This window comes from Osmerus eperlanus, chromosome 10 (genome assembly GCF_963692335.1).
Source record: "Osmerus eperlanus chromosome 10, fOsmEpe2.1, whole genome shotgun sequence".
In the NCBI taxonomy this organism is placed as follows: domain Eukaryota; kingdom Metazoa; phylum Chordata; class Actinopteri; order Osmeriformes; family Osmeridae; genus Osmerus; species Osmerus eperlanus.
Window position 1 is genome coordinate 12,578,732 of NC_085027.1, and position 16,918 is coordinate 12,595,649.

General features: G+C 43.8%; 1 long non-coding RNA gene across 1 annotated transcript in view; it reads right to left on the minus strand.

The window, feature by feature from the left end:
• Positions 1-460: 460 nt before the first annotated feature.
• The window catches only part of LOC134028486 (uncharacterized), a 51,249-nt gene continuing 34,791 nt past the window's right edge, over positions 461-16,918 (minus strand). Inside the window, exon 4 of the long non-coding RNA XR_009931531.1 lies at positions 461-766. This is a non-coding gene — a long non-coding RNA (uncharacterized LOC134028486). The remainder of the gene's footprint in view (positions 767-16,918) is intronic.

Consider the following 16,918-nt stretch of genomic DNA (forward strand, 5'->3'; position numbering starts at 1 on the left):
TTACCATACACATAGTCCATGATCAAGTCAAATGTGAATCTTGAGAGATGCTGCGGGTTGTGATAGGAGCCTCAGAGACACAGAGTGGGCCTGATGCTGCCATAATCATGATGAATGGGGAGCAGGAACCCACGTCACCAGCCCCTCCACACTTGATGAATGGTTTAATATACTCTTATTTAGCCAAAAAGAGAACAATGATAGATTTTCTGAGATGCAGTAATAATCCACATAATATGCATTTCAAGTTTATTAGGTGGATTTTTTTTTTCCTTCTTTTTTGTTATATATATACATATATATATATATATATGTATATATACAAACATAATTAACTAGTCAATTTACAAATAACTCACACACTTATGTTAACCAGTTAACAATGCCATGTGATAGTATGACACATTAGCTTAAGGATAATTTCAGGATGAATATTATGCAGATAAAAAAGCGTCCAAAACATACAGCATTTTATTAATATTTTGCATTGTTATACATTTAGTCCCTCCACAGAAAAAAGGCATACTTAAACTATATGACACAAAGGTGATATAAATGTCTATAAAAATCGCTGGTAAAAACAGTCAGTTCATAAAGCATTAATAAGTGTCTGTAAGACACTTCTAAGTGTCTGTAAGACACTTCTAAGTGTCTGGAGTGTCAGGACACAGCTATAAAAGGAAGCACACTGCCATGCAGAGCATACATGACACCACCCCTCCACACACAGCTCCATTCTTTACGGCTCTGGCCAATGGCGACACACCTGTAAGAGATATTTGCAGCATGTAAGACATAACATCAGTAAATTCACACATAATGGGACTTTTATGAAATTGCTGTGATTCATAAAATCCCAGCGAGTGCAGATGAAGTAAGAGCTCCCAGCAAGACCAGAGGCGGGAGGAGAAGTGAGGGAGTTGAAGAAGGGAAGCTTGACAGTGCAGGACACAATCAATTGTTCCATAAAACAGACATTAATATGATAGAAAAAAAAGCAATAGCCTTGGTATATTAAGTGGCATGTGTTGTTTTTTCTTAGCGTGTTTTTTGTAGTGTGTTCCTTCTTAGCTTGTGTTTTAGGAGTATACTATCTTGGGTATGACTTTAAGTCAACATGGATTCAGCACGACAACATGTGAACAGACAGGGGAGAAGAAGACAGAGGGGTAGAGTTGAAAGACAAAGAGATGGACTTAGAAAAGAGAGAGGAGGGGAGATGGACTTAGAAAGAGAGATGAGGGGAGATGGACTTAGAAAAGAGAGAGGAGGGGAGATGGACTTAGAAAAGAGAGAGGAGGGGAGATGGACTTAGAAAGAGAGATGAGGGGAGATGGACTTAGAAAAGAGAGAGGAGGGGAGATGGACTTAGAAAAGAGAGATGAGGGGAGATGGACTTAGAAAAGAGAGAGGAGGGGAGATGGACTTAGAAAAGAGAGATGAGGGGAGATGGACTTAGAAAAGAGAGAGGAGGGGAGATGGACTTAGAAAAGAGAGAGGAGGGGAGATGGACTTAGAAAAGAGAGAGGAGGGGAGATGGACTTAGAAAAGAGAGAGGAGGGGAGATGGACTTAGAAAAGAGAGAGGAGGGGAGATGGACTTAGAAAAGAGAGAGGAGGGGAGATGGACTTAGAAAAGAGAGATGAGGGGAGATGGACTTAGAAAAGAGAGAGGAGGGGAGATGGACTTAGAAAAGAGAGAGGAGGGGAGATGGACTTAGAAAAGAGAGATGAGGGGAGATGGACTTAGAAAAGAGAGAGGAGGTGAGATGGACTTAGAAAAGAGAGATGAGGGGAGATGGACTTAGAAAAGAGAGAGGAGGGGAGATGGACTTAGAAAAGAGAGATGAGGGGAGATGGAGTTAGAAGAGAGAGAGGAGGGGAGATGGACTTAGAAAAGAGAGATGAGGGGAGATGGAGTTAGAAGAGAGAGAGGAGGTGAGATGGAGTTAGAAGAGAGAGAGGAGGGGAGATGGAGTTAGAAGAGAGAGAGGAGGGGAGATGGAGTTAGAAGAGAGAGAGGAGGGGAGATGGAGTTAGAAGAGAGAGAGGAGGGGAGATGGAGTTAGAAGAGAGAGAGGAGGGGAGATGGACTTAGAAAAGAGAGATGAGGGGAGATGGAGTTAGAAGAGAGAGAGGAGGGGAGATGGAGTTAGAAGAGAAAGAGGAGGGGAGATGGAGTTAGAAAAGAGAGAGGAGGGGAGATGGAATGAGGAGAGAGAGAGACGGAGTTGGTTGAGGATTCTATCCAAGTGTTTTTAAAGCCATGTGATCTGTCTTTAATTACTAAGACAAAGACCTCTATTAGACCTCTGCTTTTCTCACTTTCTTTATTTTACTCTCATAATGAGAGTTCCTGTTTTGTCTTCCTACCATGTGTCTGTATTTGTGTCACATGCATTTTTTCATGTAAATTACAGTAGGATTTAAAAACTTTAAATGGTCTGCCACGATCCATGGGTTGGATAGAATTAATTGCGTCTGTGACAGATGATGTCAGCCGGTGCTGACGTTAGGTCATTAAGTGCTGCATACGGCGTAATGAGGTAGACATGGCCGCTCACGATTGGAGGAGTGTTGTTTACAGAGCTGCAGAGGTTGCCTGGTGCTATTTGCTCTGCTCTGAAAGAGAGAAACCTTCCTGTCTCCAAGATGAGAAGGAGAAGGAGGGAGGGATGCAGAAAGACAGGAAATGAGGAAGAGAAGGAGAGAGAGACAGAGGAAGTGAGGGAGAGAGGCGAGACATAGAGGGAGGGAAATGGAGACAGAGAGGAAAGGAGCGAGAGACGAAGAGAAAGAGAGAGAGAAAGAGGGATGAAGAGAGATTAGGATGGAGGGAAGGTGACGAAAGAGGGGAAGAAAAAAAGCAGGAAACACTGCTCTTTTCCTTCAACAACACAGCCCCAGCTGTCTGGGCTGGAATGGCAGTGGATGTGACAGTTTTAAAAAGTCTAAACATGTAAATCAAAAATAGTTTGGGCCTTAATGGATCTGTTATAGCACATCTATCCCAGACAACCCTGTCCAACGCCACAGCAAGCGGCAGTCCTGTCGCCGGGATGATGTTTACAATAATGGAGAGAGGCAGTTCAATCTCTCCAAACACGGTAGGGCCCACAAAGCCACCTCCTCTCAGCCCTTCGCCACATTTGAAAAGAAATGAGGTTGAAAACAGCACTAACTCTGCGTACGAGGCTGCGGGAGAGAGAGAGAGAGAGAGAGAGAGAAAGAGAGAGAGGCACTTCACAGATGTACATCAGATACCATTTCACCTTGGCAGGGCGCTTGTCAAAATCAAGAAATATCACACGGGTGGGTTTTTTTTCTCTCTCTCTCTCCTTCTCTCCCCTCTGTGTAACTGTGTTTGTACCCTCAGGGTGTCACACACACACCCACACACACTTATGTTAGGGCCAAATATTCTCTTCCTACTTGCTGACAGTAGATAGAGTGAGGTCCACACACCTACCGCACACAGCTGTGACCTGAGGGAACAGTTTAGAGAAGACAGATACATTTGCAGTGGCAGCTTTTTTTCATTTGTTATTTGTTTGTCCTTGCATTGGCACATGTTATAAACGGAACTACTAGAGTAATGTAAGTTGACATCATATTCACTGAACACAAGCCTGTCAGAATCTCTTTCTTGCTTCTCTGACGACATGGAATGGATGGGTATAGAAAGTGGGAAAGACTGAAGATCAAGATGTCCCAGGTTGAAATTCCGAGTGAGAGGTGCCTCAGCATCCCAAGGTTGAATTGTAACCGATAAAACTTGATAGTGGTTTTTTTTAAACAGTACTTTCCTCAAACAAAGACACACAACCACACACATACGTACTCATAGATAAATACTAAATGACTAGACGGTTCTTATAAAATATGTGTGAATCACAGAAATCAAAACAAAACAACCAATGTTAGTTTCCCTGTGTACAGAGAGCAGGGAATGTGTTAACATGTGCTTGATAAGAGCTTAACGAGCTGTTGTATTTCCTTCTGTATTCAAAGAGAAGTCCAAGCAGTATAGTAGAATGGACGTGAAGTATGTTACTGCACCAGAGGAAGTTTTCAATAGGAGTCTACGGGACATGGATAATGATGTGGCCTGGTGACCTTTCATGTGAACCAGGAGAAATATACTCACCGAGTCGTGTGGCCACAATTGCTAGGGGACAGGTTGAGGAAGGTCAAGTGCCCCATGTGTGTGTGTCATGTGTTGTGTGTGTGTACATGTGAGGACTGGTCTGAGCTAGACTGTATTAGATTGCAAAACCACCACTCTGCCCACTTACAATCTTAACCCCCACCCCACCTCTAGGCTTCCAAGAATGCCTATTATTTACAATTGCAGGACTGTCCCTGAACCCCCTGACCCATGACCCTCAACACTATCACTGCAGCGTATGCAGCCTAGTGACCTTCCTCTTCGCTCGAAACTCTGGAAAAAAAAGACAAATAAGATGGAGGAGAAGCAGGAAGAAGAACATTAGAAAATCACATCAGTGGGCTAAAACCTGTGGAGAACCCAGCAGTGTGAGGGCTTGTGGGCTGGAGGGCTGTGATCTGTGATCCTCAGATGGAGGCTGGGAGGTGAGAAGTGAGAATCTGTGAAGTTCATTTCATAAAAAAAGTGGATGGTGATTCTGCTGACGAGTAGGAGGATGAAAAAGGTTAATTGGGCTATTATATCCTGCTGTAGTTTTTGAGGGATTTATAGATGTCCGGACTTTTTCTCTTTCTCCCTCGCTTCTTCTCTCTCTCTCTCTGTCTTTCTCTATAGACCGCTCTCTTTCTCATCACAACTTTTGTTCTACAAAAAAAAGACCTAGAAACTAAATTTTCTGCCTCCTTAACATATGCATATTGACTGGAGCCATATGTGTCATCTGTATAATGGATTGATACACAAGAAACCGTGCTACTCTCCCTCATTTACCAGGAGAGTGGCATAAATGTCAGACAAGTAAAGTTACTTTTCAAAAGGAATCGTTTGTCCATAACCTTGAGTTGACCCAATGCTCCATCTGATATAATTAGTTTTAATGGTCCTGTGGTTATCAGTGGCACCACAATGAGCCGATCAATACTGCCGTAATCCATCAACAGGAAGTAGTGGAGTTACATAGAACCAATGGTAAACAAACACATTGAGGACCCATTATAAATATTGGACGAGGAGGAGGACTACTGAATTTGTCCATCCATTCACTATCCAGGTTGTGCACCACAGGAGCATGCAGTATATAATGTCAGTCCCTCTGTGCTAATTGGACAGCCATCATATTGCTCAGAGCAAAAGACTCAGTCCATAGTGACAAGATGTAATGAGCGTGATGGCAAACAAGCATGATGACAGCTCCGATGTAAACAAACAAACAATCTCTTCCGTCAGTTTGAAAAACCTTTGCCCTTGGCATGCTCGCACCCGTAAAATATGCACGTAGACCCGTACAAATGCTTACAATGACACACATTCACAATCACATACATGCGCACACACACGTGCTTTTGCCACCAAACACACACACACGCTCATGAGAACTCACGTGTGTGCGCTCTCGCTCTCGCACACAAACACACCCACACACATGCACACATACATAGTCCTTCTGTTAGTGAGAGGAGGGAAGAGAGTAGAGGAAGGCATGTTGGTTTCACACCAGAGAGTGGCCCCTTGATTACAGACCACTCATTTGTTATGCTCCCTGGCAAATCAGTGGCCATTCACATGACAAATACAGTGGTAAAAAAATGAACAGCTGTCACTGTGTGATGTGTTAATTTCCTGACAGCCTGAGCAGTGAAACCAATTACTGATTTAAGGGCAGGGAGAGAGAGCCCCTCAGCACAGCCTCATTAAACTGCTTCAAGACTAAAAGGATAAAAGCAAAACAAGGAGAGAAGAGGAGAAGAGGGGAGTGCAGGGAGGGGGAAGCAGGTGGAGGAGAACGTCATGAGCAGGACAAGTTTCTCATTCTCTTTCTCTCTTTTTCTCTTTCTGTCTTTCTGTCTCTTTTCTTGCTGTCCCTCACAGAGCACACAGTCTCTATGAATGACACACCTCCTCTGACTGTGGTTCAGAGGTCCTGCCCTCATCCTCCCCTTGACAGGCTCTCTCCCTCTCTTCTACTCATCCTTCTCCTTCATCTGGGACTTCCCTCACTCCTCTCCCTCCTTCTCTCCTTGCATCCTCTCCCCGTTCTCCTTTCTTCACCTCTCCTCTCTGCCCTCTCGCCCTGTCCCTGCTCTGCCTAATCGGCTGATGACGCCTCTGGTGCCAGTGACTCTGTATTACAACCACAGAGAAAGAGAGAGGAAGTGCGACAGAGGGAGAGAAAGACAGAAAGATGAACTTTGAGAGTCTTGAGTACGAATGTCAAAAGATGTGATTTTAACCCAGGTGCCTTCTGCCTCCAACCCACATTATCTTGGTAAACTGAAGTCTCGACAGAACCTCAGAGAACAGTGGATCTAAGCCCCTGGTCTGCAGGTTTCATAACTGGCTGGCCACTCTTTATGTTTCTATAAAACGGAGGCCTAGCGAAGTTCTGACTGTACTACAGAAGCTCCTTGATTTTTAGAGCTAAAACAAAACATGAGCGTCAGCATCTGCAGGTCTGGAGATCACATTACTGAGAAGCAGATGTACTGTATAAGACTTGGGTGACAGGTTATTTTCACAGAACAAGATTAATCATTATAATTGTTACTTGGCATTGTTACTTGTCTGTGGTGTAAAGAATCCTAAAAACTGAGGGGGAGTATGGGGGCTGCTTTGTTTAGAAAAAGATAATTATTTTTAATTTCTTTACATCAAACACGCTGAATCTCCCTGCGGATGTCCTTGGCTTCGTATTCTGCACAGTCTGGGTTTTTCAAATGTATTTATACTGGCAAAAATAAACATATTATTTTCGATAAATTGATGAAAGAGATGAAAATACTTAAAAGGAGAGTAGAAAAAGTTGTTTGATCAGAGGGTTTCACTCTCATCTCAATGTTCAACAACATTTTCTCTCAAACAATCATATAAGAAAATATCATTCAATCTGGAGATCTTCAATTTGACTGCTAAACACGTCTAAGAACATTCTTACAATTGTTGGTAATTACCGACAACAGACCACCAATTACGAATCAAATTTCATTTTGTATAATTCTGACGACAGCTATCAGAATGTGTAACTTCTTGTTCCCAGGTATCAAAATATGGGACCTCTTGTGCCCAGGTCCAGATGTTGACAAGATCAGTGATCGTCTTAAGGTCATACATGGCAAGGCCAGATAAGTCAGAGATAGTTTGGTTGGTTTGTCAGACATTGTCTGCCATGTAACAGGAACGTCACATTTACAAGCATATTCTTGATGATACGACCTTCACAATGACCCAGTAGTTACTTGTGTCCTCAGACTGTAACAGTACACTGGGTTAGAACATGAGCTCTGTTGATCTACCTTCATGGTGTCCTCCTCCACCATCTCCTCCAGCTTCCTGAGGCCTCTGCACCCAGGAGCGTGGTGAGGATGGCTCCTGTTCCAGCAGAGGAGGAGGACACGTGGGGAGAGATGCTGGTATTGACTGGTGCCTCTCAGGGTTTCTGCATGGCTGCTTCTCTGATCATGCTATTGACATGGAGCCCCTAGCTGCCCTGGCTGGACCAGAGATGTTGGATCTTGATTAATTGAGGGTTGGAATGGAGCGAACCCTGCTATGGATATCGTATACACATGTTGTTTAGTTGCTGAAACAGTGCTCCTTGCAGACAGAAGCTAATCTGACTCAAGCTGGTGTTACCAAGCCCTTGTTGTGGTGGTTGTGGTGGTGACTGGAGGTCACATGCGATCCAGGATCCCTCTCTATTGGACCATTGAGGAAAGATGCCACACATGAATACCGCAAGTTGGACTTAACGTGACTGACACAAACCCAACTGAACCCCAGACCATTATCTCCGATTCGTCTCAGCATTTGGCTACGAAAATGTACGTGAGGGCATGTATGTATGTGTGTGTGTGTGTGTGTTCTAAGCGGGGTGTGGGTGTGTAATGCATGCAGCGGTGCAGTTGCGCGCGGGACGCTAGACAGGCCGATCACGCTGTGATTTATGAGGCTGACCGCTGCCTGCATCTCTCAGGCTAATGGCACATACACTAAAGCCATTGATTTGTATGAGTGGCCTCCGTTCTTCATCTATCACAATTTAATGTAAGAGTTTAATGTAAGAGTTTGCAATGCAGAGGTAGAGGTGGTGGAAGAGAGGAGGAGAGGAGAATGCAGGAGGAGGGAGCGGGAGAGAGGAAGTGAGGGAAGAGTATATGCTATACAGCAAGGTGTGAGGAAGAGGGGGGTGATGGGAAGAGAGGGGATAAGGAGCACAACAGAAGGAGAGCAGATAAGGAGGAGAACAAGAGGAGGAGGGAAAATAAGAAGGAGGACAGGGGAGGAGAGGGGCCTCCGATTCGTGGAACCAACCGATTCATGAGTCATTTGCTCTTTCTTTAATGTCTCCTCTTCCATGTTTATGTAAATGCCTATGGAAGCAGGACACTGTGTTCAATAAAGCAGATAATAGCAGCAAGCAGGGGAGCACTAAGGCTTTACTTCTGCTCCACCACAGAGACAAGGAGACGAGGAAGGAAGAAAGCCATTCAAAATGGAGGCGTCTCGTAAGGATGTTTTATTTGTATTTTTGTTAAACACACTTGTTCTATGATAATGGATGAGCAGTCATAGATAAATGCTTTGAACAGATGGAACTGGTTATGAATTTGCGATGATGAGAAGATAGCAGTAGACTAGGTTGTATGACATCAATCAAAATATAGTGCAGTCATAAGAAAAGACGGAAAGATGGATAGATAAATTCTGGACTTTTAGACTCTTTCTATCTATGTCTGTCTTTCTCTGTCTCTCTTCTATCTTTCTCTCTGTGTCCATCACACACACACACACACACACACACACACACACACACACACACACACACACACACACAGCCTATCCAATGCTGCTTATCCTGTTCCTGTGTGTCCTGTGTGCCTCCACTCACTTCCCTTTCTCACAGGAAGTGCTGAGTTTTGACCCGGCTGGTTTTAAATCAGCCTGAGCACAGGAAGGAGCCCTCCAGGAGGGGAACAAGATGGATGTTCTTGGGGGGAGATATCTCATCACTTTTAAACATGACGGTGCAACTTCTAAAAGTAGGATTTGACTGAAGCCGGACCAGTGCAAGACTGCAAATCATCGACATCGAGATAAACCTCATATTTAATCACGAAGTTAAAGTGCAGTTTTTAACTTTGAAAAAGCATTCACTGCATCCTTTCTGAGGGGATCCATATAATGTTATTTGAATTCTAGAAATGGTAACTTTAGACATATTGAGTAAAAATATTTAACCAAATGAGTTGAAACTCAATGGTCGTTTATCAATCTTTTCTTAGCTTTTTTTGTTCTTGTGAACTCGTTTGGCGTCATCTTCCATGGTCAAGTACTGTTCCAATTTCAAAACATGCAGTTGAACAAGAACGCTTAAAATGCCCGGTTGTGTTCTTGATCCGCCCCTTTTATCGAGGATGCATGGGTTGGTGACTTGGCCTGCGGCAACGCATCTGGTATTCCAGAAGTCATTGCATTGCATTCTTCGTCCCTTCTCATCTACAACGTTCTTCTCAAGAACACACGTACATTCTTGCCATTCTTCGCATTGATAAACAGCCAGTACAACAAAAGGACCCAGATCTTGACCAGTAGCACCACTATCATAATTTGCTGTGTCAGTACCTCTAATCATCCTCATTAAAGCACAACAAAAACAGCAACAACATCCATTACACAGAGGGGCTGTGAGGTGTAGGACCCCTCTCTGTCTCTCTGGCGGCCAGGTTGTGCTCCACCATCAGCCACCTAATCAGCTAATGATGGCAGGAGATGGGCACGATCACCATGTGTAAATCCAGCCTGCAGCTCTGTCTCCATTTTACTGCCTGCCCTCTCCTCCGCCCTCATCAGCAAATGAAAAGCATCTCATCCGGTCACCTCCGCCAAAGCCTCACACACACGCGTTCACACAGACACACACATTTCTAAGACTCAAAACACAAATGTGGGTTATCTAATAGTGTTGCAATGACGCACTCACCATGTGCTTAGCTAGCTGTGGTATGGACCGTTTAGGAAATCTGTAGTATGTGCAGTTTAGGGCCTGCTATAGTATGGACAGTAGGGCTAGCTGTAGTAGAGTTGGTGTGGCAGACAGGTGGACCTCCAGTGATCCAGACCCTCCGAGCCCTCTTCAGAACCCTGGCTCCCACATGGCTACAGATGTGGAGGTGACTCATACAACAGGACGCTATCTAATTAGAGAAGATCCAAACAACGCTGTCAGTTATCTTAATCGGAACCACAGGGTCGTTACAGGGAAACAATAACAAGGTCAGGAAGAGGAAGAGAATGGTCACCTGGTTCGGGTGGTGGTGGTGGTGGTGGGGGGGCTGATGTTACGTAAACTCATCTTTTTCTCATCAAATGATGTCACCTGGGACAGACACACAACTTGTTTCAACTCTAATTCAAAGTTTCTGTTGCAGTTAAACTAGGAATATGTATTCTGATTCGCAGTGCTGCCTGTCTTTCACAGGAATTTGTGGAGGCCATTCGTTTGAGGGAGAGAAAAAAAAGTTTTGGCGAGTGAACTTTGAAAGTTCTGAAGCGCATGTTTACCAGTGGGGTGAAGATGTCCTCAATTAAATGGGAAAACCCTGCAGCCAGACCAGGCCTCATTGAGAACAGGAGAAGAGGAGGAGCAGGAGGAGAAAGAGGAGAAAGAGAAGGAGAGGATGAGAGAACATGAGGACAAGAGGGAGAGAAAGAGGAGGAGAACGAGGAGAAGGGAGAGAGAAGAGGAACACGCAAGGAGGAGGAGGAGGAGGGAGGAGGGGGGAGGAGGGGGGTTGAACAGAGGCTGTTTGTGATTGCCAAACCCTTCAAACCCTCGTCTCCGGGGATGATAACGAGCCGTCACACTGTTAAATGGTCAGGTTTAAAACCGGGAGAACATTTGTCATTTAAGCGGCTCTCCGGTCTGGGCGTCTGTCAGCGGGTGCTCGACTCAGGGAGACGGATCCAATTACAGCACCAGGACATCTCTAACAAGGTAGGGGAGGGGAAGGCTTCCTGGACAAACAACGGCAGCAAGGCCGTAATGAGAGGCCCTCGTTTGAGTGATTCAAGTGGCTATCTGAGGCCCCCGCCATTGATTCTAAGGCAAACTATCAGAAATAATGTTACTTAGCTTGCTTTTCTCCTCTGTTTTAAGCTTTCTCTCTTTTTCACTCAAACACAACACACACACAAACACACACACACAAACACACACCCAGACACTGACAGGGAATTAAAAGAAATGAGATGTGCCCTCTCCTTAGATGAGAAAAGTTTGGTCTTGGTTTCTTAGTCGCACATACACACATGTACATACTTTAGATAGACTGTAAAGACACACGTTTGCCCACACTCAAACATGCACACGTTTTCAAGCACACACCCTCATCCGGTTATACACACACAGACACACACACACACACACACACACCCTACTCAAACTTTAGAGTGGGTGATTATTAATCATGCCTTGTCAATACAAATGATACTGGCAAAGAAAACATCGCAGTAGCACAACAGGATGGCTTAAAAAACTTTCACGAGAGGCTCGTTTTGTCTTGTTCCCTTGGCTGGCTAACCAAGGCGTGGACTGTCAATGTATGCCTGGGATCAATGCTCCACGGCACTGTGGATCCCATTGATTTCACAACTCCCAGATATCAGAGTGGCTCTTCATCAACAGAAGCACTTTGTCCTTCCCAAATAATCAGATCGAAGGCCTTCTCCCCTGAGAGAACACTGGTGGCTAGAAGCATGAGTCTGCTCTCTCTTTCCCTCTCCTTACATGTTCTTTCTGGATTGTTCCATCCATCTCAGTTCTCTCTTTTCTCCATGTCTCGCTCTCTTTGTTTCTCTTTCTCTCCACCTTAGTTCTCACTCTCGCTTTCTCTCTGTCTCTTTCTACCTCTCTCTTCCTCTGTCTCCCTCTCTCTAGGCCTCTGTCAGATGTCTGTATCGCCCCCCCAGGGAGGCAGCATTCTGCTGGCCTCACATCTTTCTGAGAGGGAGATGCATGCTCAACAAATGACTGCTCAGTCCCCGCACATGTATGAATATATTATCACAATGGGAGCATATCTAAATCAATACCAACCTATCATAAATGAAAGAAAGGAAGGATTTTCTGTTTTTCTTGTGGAATTTGTCTGCAATCAGTGGAGCTGATGTACTGTTTATTAAAGAGTATACTTTTTTTAAATTAAAAGTAGTTTGATTGTATTTACAGCATGTTTGCCATTTCACAATATCCAGTTAATCTTTGTGTGGTGTTTGAATCTATGGAACCCATTTTCCTTGTTTACTAAAATAAAAAGTGTACTACTATTATTTTTTTATCCATGTAAAATAACGTATTTCCACTGCATGTACACTCAGTAGTACACTCTGTTGGGGGGGGGGGGGGGGACATACAGTGTGGTTTGGGGGGGAGATGATAAAGGTGTGTGTGTATGTGGCTCAAGTTGAAAAGTTTAAGAAAAATGTTTGCTGTGTGCCCTTCCTCTGTCTTCCTATTTCCTGGACCTGCTTGATATGTTTCAAAAAATAGCCCCAAACATATATCTGTCTCCCTGCATGTCTGGCTCCTGCTTGTGTTCCACTCTTGACCCTGTAGTGATACTACAAATGAGTTCACTTACATAAATAGTTATGGTTGTATTGATTTAAAAACCCTGGAAAGTTGTGGATCCATCAGACCTGCAGGCATTGGGTTGCCAAAATATGAACACCACACTAAAACTAAAACTTTTAAATACTCATCGTTGCTGATATTATTTTTTTCCGACTGGTCAATGTGACTTAAAACGAAATAAAGAAAGTTACACATTTACTTAGCAAACTTGACATCATCGAGACCGGAATTCTAATGAATAATCCTGTCTCGGTGGGTGCATAATTTCTGTCAATATGAGAGATAAATAGAGTGGGGGAGACAGTGACCATTCATAAATCCAGTTAAATATTTAAACAGGGTCTGTGGGCAGAGCTGCGTCAAGAGAAGGCAGAGGAGAGAGAAAGGGCAGATAGGATGAGAAAGAAAGAGAAAAGGGGGATAGGGAGAGAAAGAGAGAGACTGGATGGAAAGAGAAAAGAGGGAGAGAAGGAGAAAGTGAGCAAAGGGATGGATTGAGAGAGAAAGGAGGAATGGAGATGGAGATAAGGGAGGGATGTGGTAGAGTAGAGAAAGGAGGAATGGGGCGATGGAGAAGGGAGGGATGGGGAAGAGTAGAGAAAGGGGGGTAGGAAGGGATGGAGAGAGAAAGGAGGGGTGCTCAACTCGCTGTTCATTTTGATCAATCGGCCCAGTCCTACCTCCATGCTCAGGACATTACAAATTAGGATCAGCGAGTCTGCAGCAGTTCATCATTAGGGGGCAGAGGGTGGAGGGTTAGGGAGAGGGGGTGGCACCCGCTTTAGTGGCTGAATACCCTTTACCCCACAGACAAAGAAGGAGGAAGTCTGCTATGTTAGCAGGCTTCAGTTTCTTTACTGTCTTAAGTTTCAACGGTGGCTATCCTGGCATGTGTCTTCGGTTGAATGGTTAAGAGTGAAGTTGGGTTGCATCCGTATAGTTATGCATTTACAGACAAAGGCACTGTTGAGGTCACTTTATATATATCGCTGCAAATAACCGAAATCTGAAACCTAAGATATGAGTCTGGTCAGGCAGAAGAGCCAGAGGCAAAGAGAGAAGGAAAGGGAAGCAGGAAGGATACAGATTCATACAGAGAGAGAGAGAGAGAGAGAGAGAGAGAGAGAGAGAGGAGAGAGAGAGAGAGAGAGAGAGAGAGAGAGAGAGAGAGAGAGAGAGAGAGAGAGAGAGAGAGAGAGAGAGAGAGGCTGAAGCTCATTAGCGGACTGTTTTAATAAGCTGACTCCAGGCTTGACATGGAAAATTTGATACCCTCCATCTCCTAATTGTTTTGATTAGCCAGTATAATTGGTCTACCTTACTGTTATGCTCAACAAACGGTCATGTGTTACCTCAGTCACCCAGGCCACATCGAGAGAGGACAACAGAGAGAAAGCGAGGGAGCCAAATAGCATGGGTTGGTGAGAAAGGCAGTAGGAGAGAGAGATAGAGAGGTCTTGGTAAATACGGCGACATGAGTTGATAGCACAACTTGTGAGTTTATTTAAACCAGCCCTGTGATGCTCAAAGCTGCCTTCATCTCTGAGGGCTGTTATAATTATGTGAGGTGGAGATCTGTATTCTAATGGTCAGGCCTGCTTATACTGAAGGTGTCACTGAGCCAAACAAGCAGCTAGCTCGTCGTAATGGCAGTCAGTTGACCATTTGTTAAAAATAAGGCTTCATCTTTGGACTTCTTGTCATTATTTTTGCCAAAATGTTCAAGGTGTTACAAAATAATTATGTTTTGTCCAACTGGGTCTTACAGCACAAGTACGTGATTATCATACTTAACTTCTATTTTTTATTCCTTTTGGTCAATTCTGTGTTTTTAAAGAAGTGGAAAACAAGTGAAACATGTGTTTGTACTTTTAACTTTTAACTAACCAAAATTATGTTTGACAAGTATCTCCCCAAAGACCCACCTGTTCTTAAAGATTCTGTGGAGCTTATAAATCAGTGTCATCTACAGCAAAACTTCTCCTCTTTGTTCCTCTAGAATGACATGACTTTCTGATCTAAGATGGAGGCCCATCCTTGTGAGTGGTGTGTATGTTCTCAGTCATTCCTCTAGGATTTATTTCCGGGCAATTATTAACCGACATGAGAGTCTTCTGACATTTGTCTATCAACGGAGCGGTGAGTCACAACCCTAATTAGTGTCTGAGGACGACAGAAACACATGAGGAGAGGGAGGGAAACATTCCCTCTGGTGACATCTAATGATCAAGCCTTGCGGGTTGCACCACACACACTCGACACACACGCAAGCACACACACACACACAAATACTGTAGACATGCATGCACACACACAAATACACACACGCACATGCACACACAAATACGTGCATGCATTCTTAGCTCATCTTTCAGGCCTATAACCCCCCCAAATCTGCACAAACATAGAACCCTCCCTTATGATATGTGTGTGTGTGTGTGTGTTTGTATTATTCTAATGTGTTTGTGACCTAATCAGTGCAGCAACAACAGCAGCACCCTGTGTGAAAATGGATTTAGTGCTCCATCACAGAGCCCAGAGACACCATGAGCACCCTGGAGATGGCCACACATAACATATGTACTAGTTTCACTAAAGCTCCCATTTTTATACCACTTTGGAAGACAAAAAGAGAGGGATGGAGCGAGGAGGCGGAGGAGGGGGGAGGAGGCTCGGGGTGGAAACTATAGATCTGAATCTGACACACACACACACACATGCACAAAGACACACACACGTAGACACACACACATACACACTGCAACAGACACAACAATATTGTGAAATCTGGGAGTGCCTCTTTCCTTTTCCTCATTATTCTCACCATCTCAAGGCTCTCTCTCTCTGTAACCAGAGCTGTTTAGTCGTCTAGAGTTTCTCCCTATCTTTTTCTCCCCCCTCCTCTCCCTCGCTCATTTCCTTCCTTTCTTTTTCTTTTTCTCTCTTTTTTTTTCCAGCTGACAAGCCGGAGGTTTTCAGAAAAGAGAGGGAGCATTAATTAAGACAGTGCCAGCTGTAATTTTCTTGGGAAGTAAATTTCTGCACAACTAAAGGTTACGGGGACCTTTTCGCTGTCAGAATTTACTACAGCCTGTGAATGTTAATGCTGCTAATGAAGACATGCTCTCAGACTCTGAACTTAAAAGTACCAGCAGAAAGAGAGAGAGAGGAGAGGAGAGAGAAGAGTGGGAGAGACAAGAAAAAGAGAAGTGAGAGAGGAGAGAGGGATAGAGAGTAAATGAAAGAAAAAAAAAGTGAACAAGGAAAGGAAAATTGGATTGGAGGCAGAGGCTACTATTTAGAGTGAACCAGTGAGACCACTGCATATCATATCATAAAGAAGACTGCAGAGATATATTATACTCCTGACGGAAAAAGGGACTTTCAAATGCTTACATTTTACAGAAGTGTTTGGCGAATGGATACGACACATATTCTAAGGAGAGAAAAATATCACAATATAGCTCTGTATTGTAAAAATATCACAATATAGCTCTGTATTGTAAAATATCACAATATAGCTCTGTATTGTCATTGTAATGCATCTATAAATGTATACACTTACTAGAGTTATGTGCCTGTTCTGGAGTCTGTTCACATTTGTGGCACAATTAGGCAAAGGATGCCCTCTCAATTGGACAAAATAAATAAATACGGACAGTAGAGTTACGGACAGTTTAGTTGCAAAGATACTAGCCCAAAATCAAATAAGTTGCTGGGTCTCAGAAGGAAATAGCATAGTTTTTTTTTTTTTTACTAATGCGGTCACAGGAAAGAAGAATTCAGTACAAACATATGCGCCTCCTAAAACACATAAAACGTCTGATCTAAACTGCTTTTAATTCTGTTTTGCCTGCAAACTGATCCAGAAACAGCTTTCTGTGGAGAAATCCTTGTTTTGCACTTACATGGTTGTATTCCAGAACATATCAGTCTGAAGGGCGTCAGCATAGACAATACACAAAGACACTGAGGAGCGTAGAGAGACAGGCACACACACACACACACACACACACACACACACACACACACAGAGACAGACACAAAGACCTACACACAGACACATACACATGCAAGGAAACATACACAGCCATTGGCACACTCATGGACACTCCCACAGAC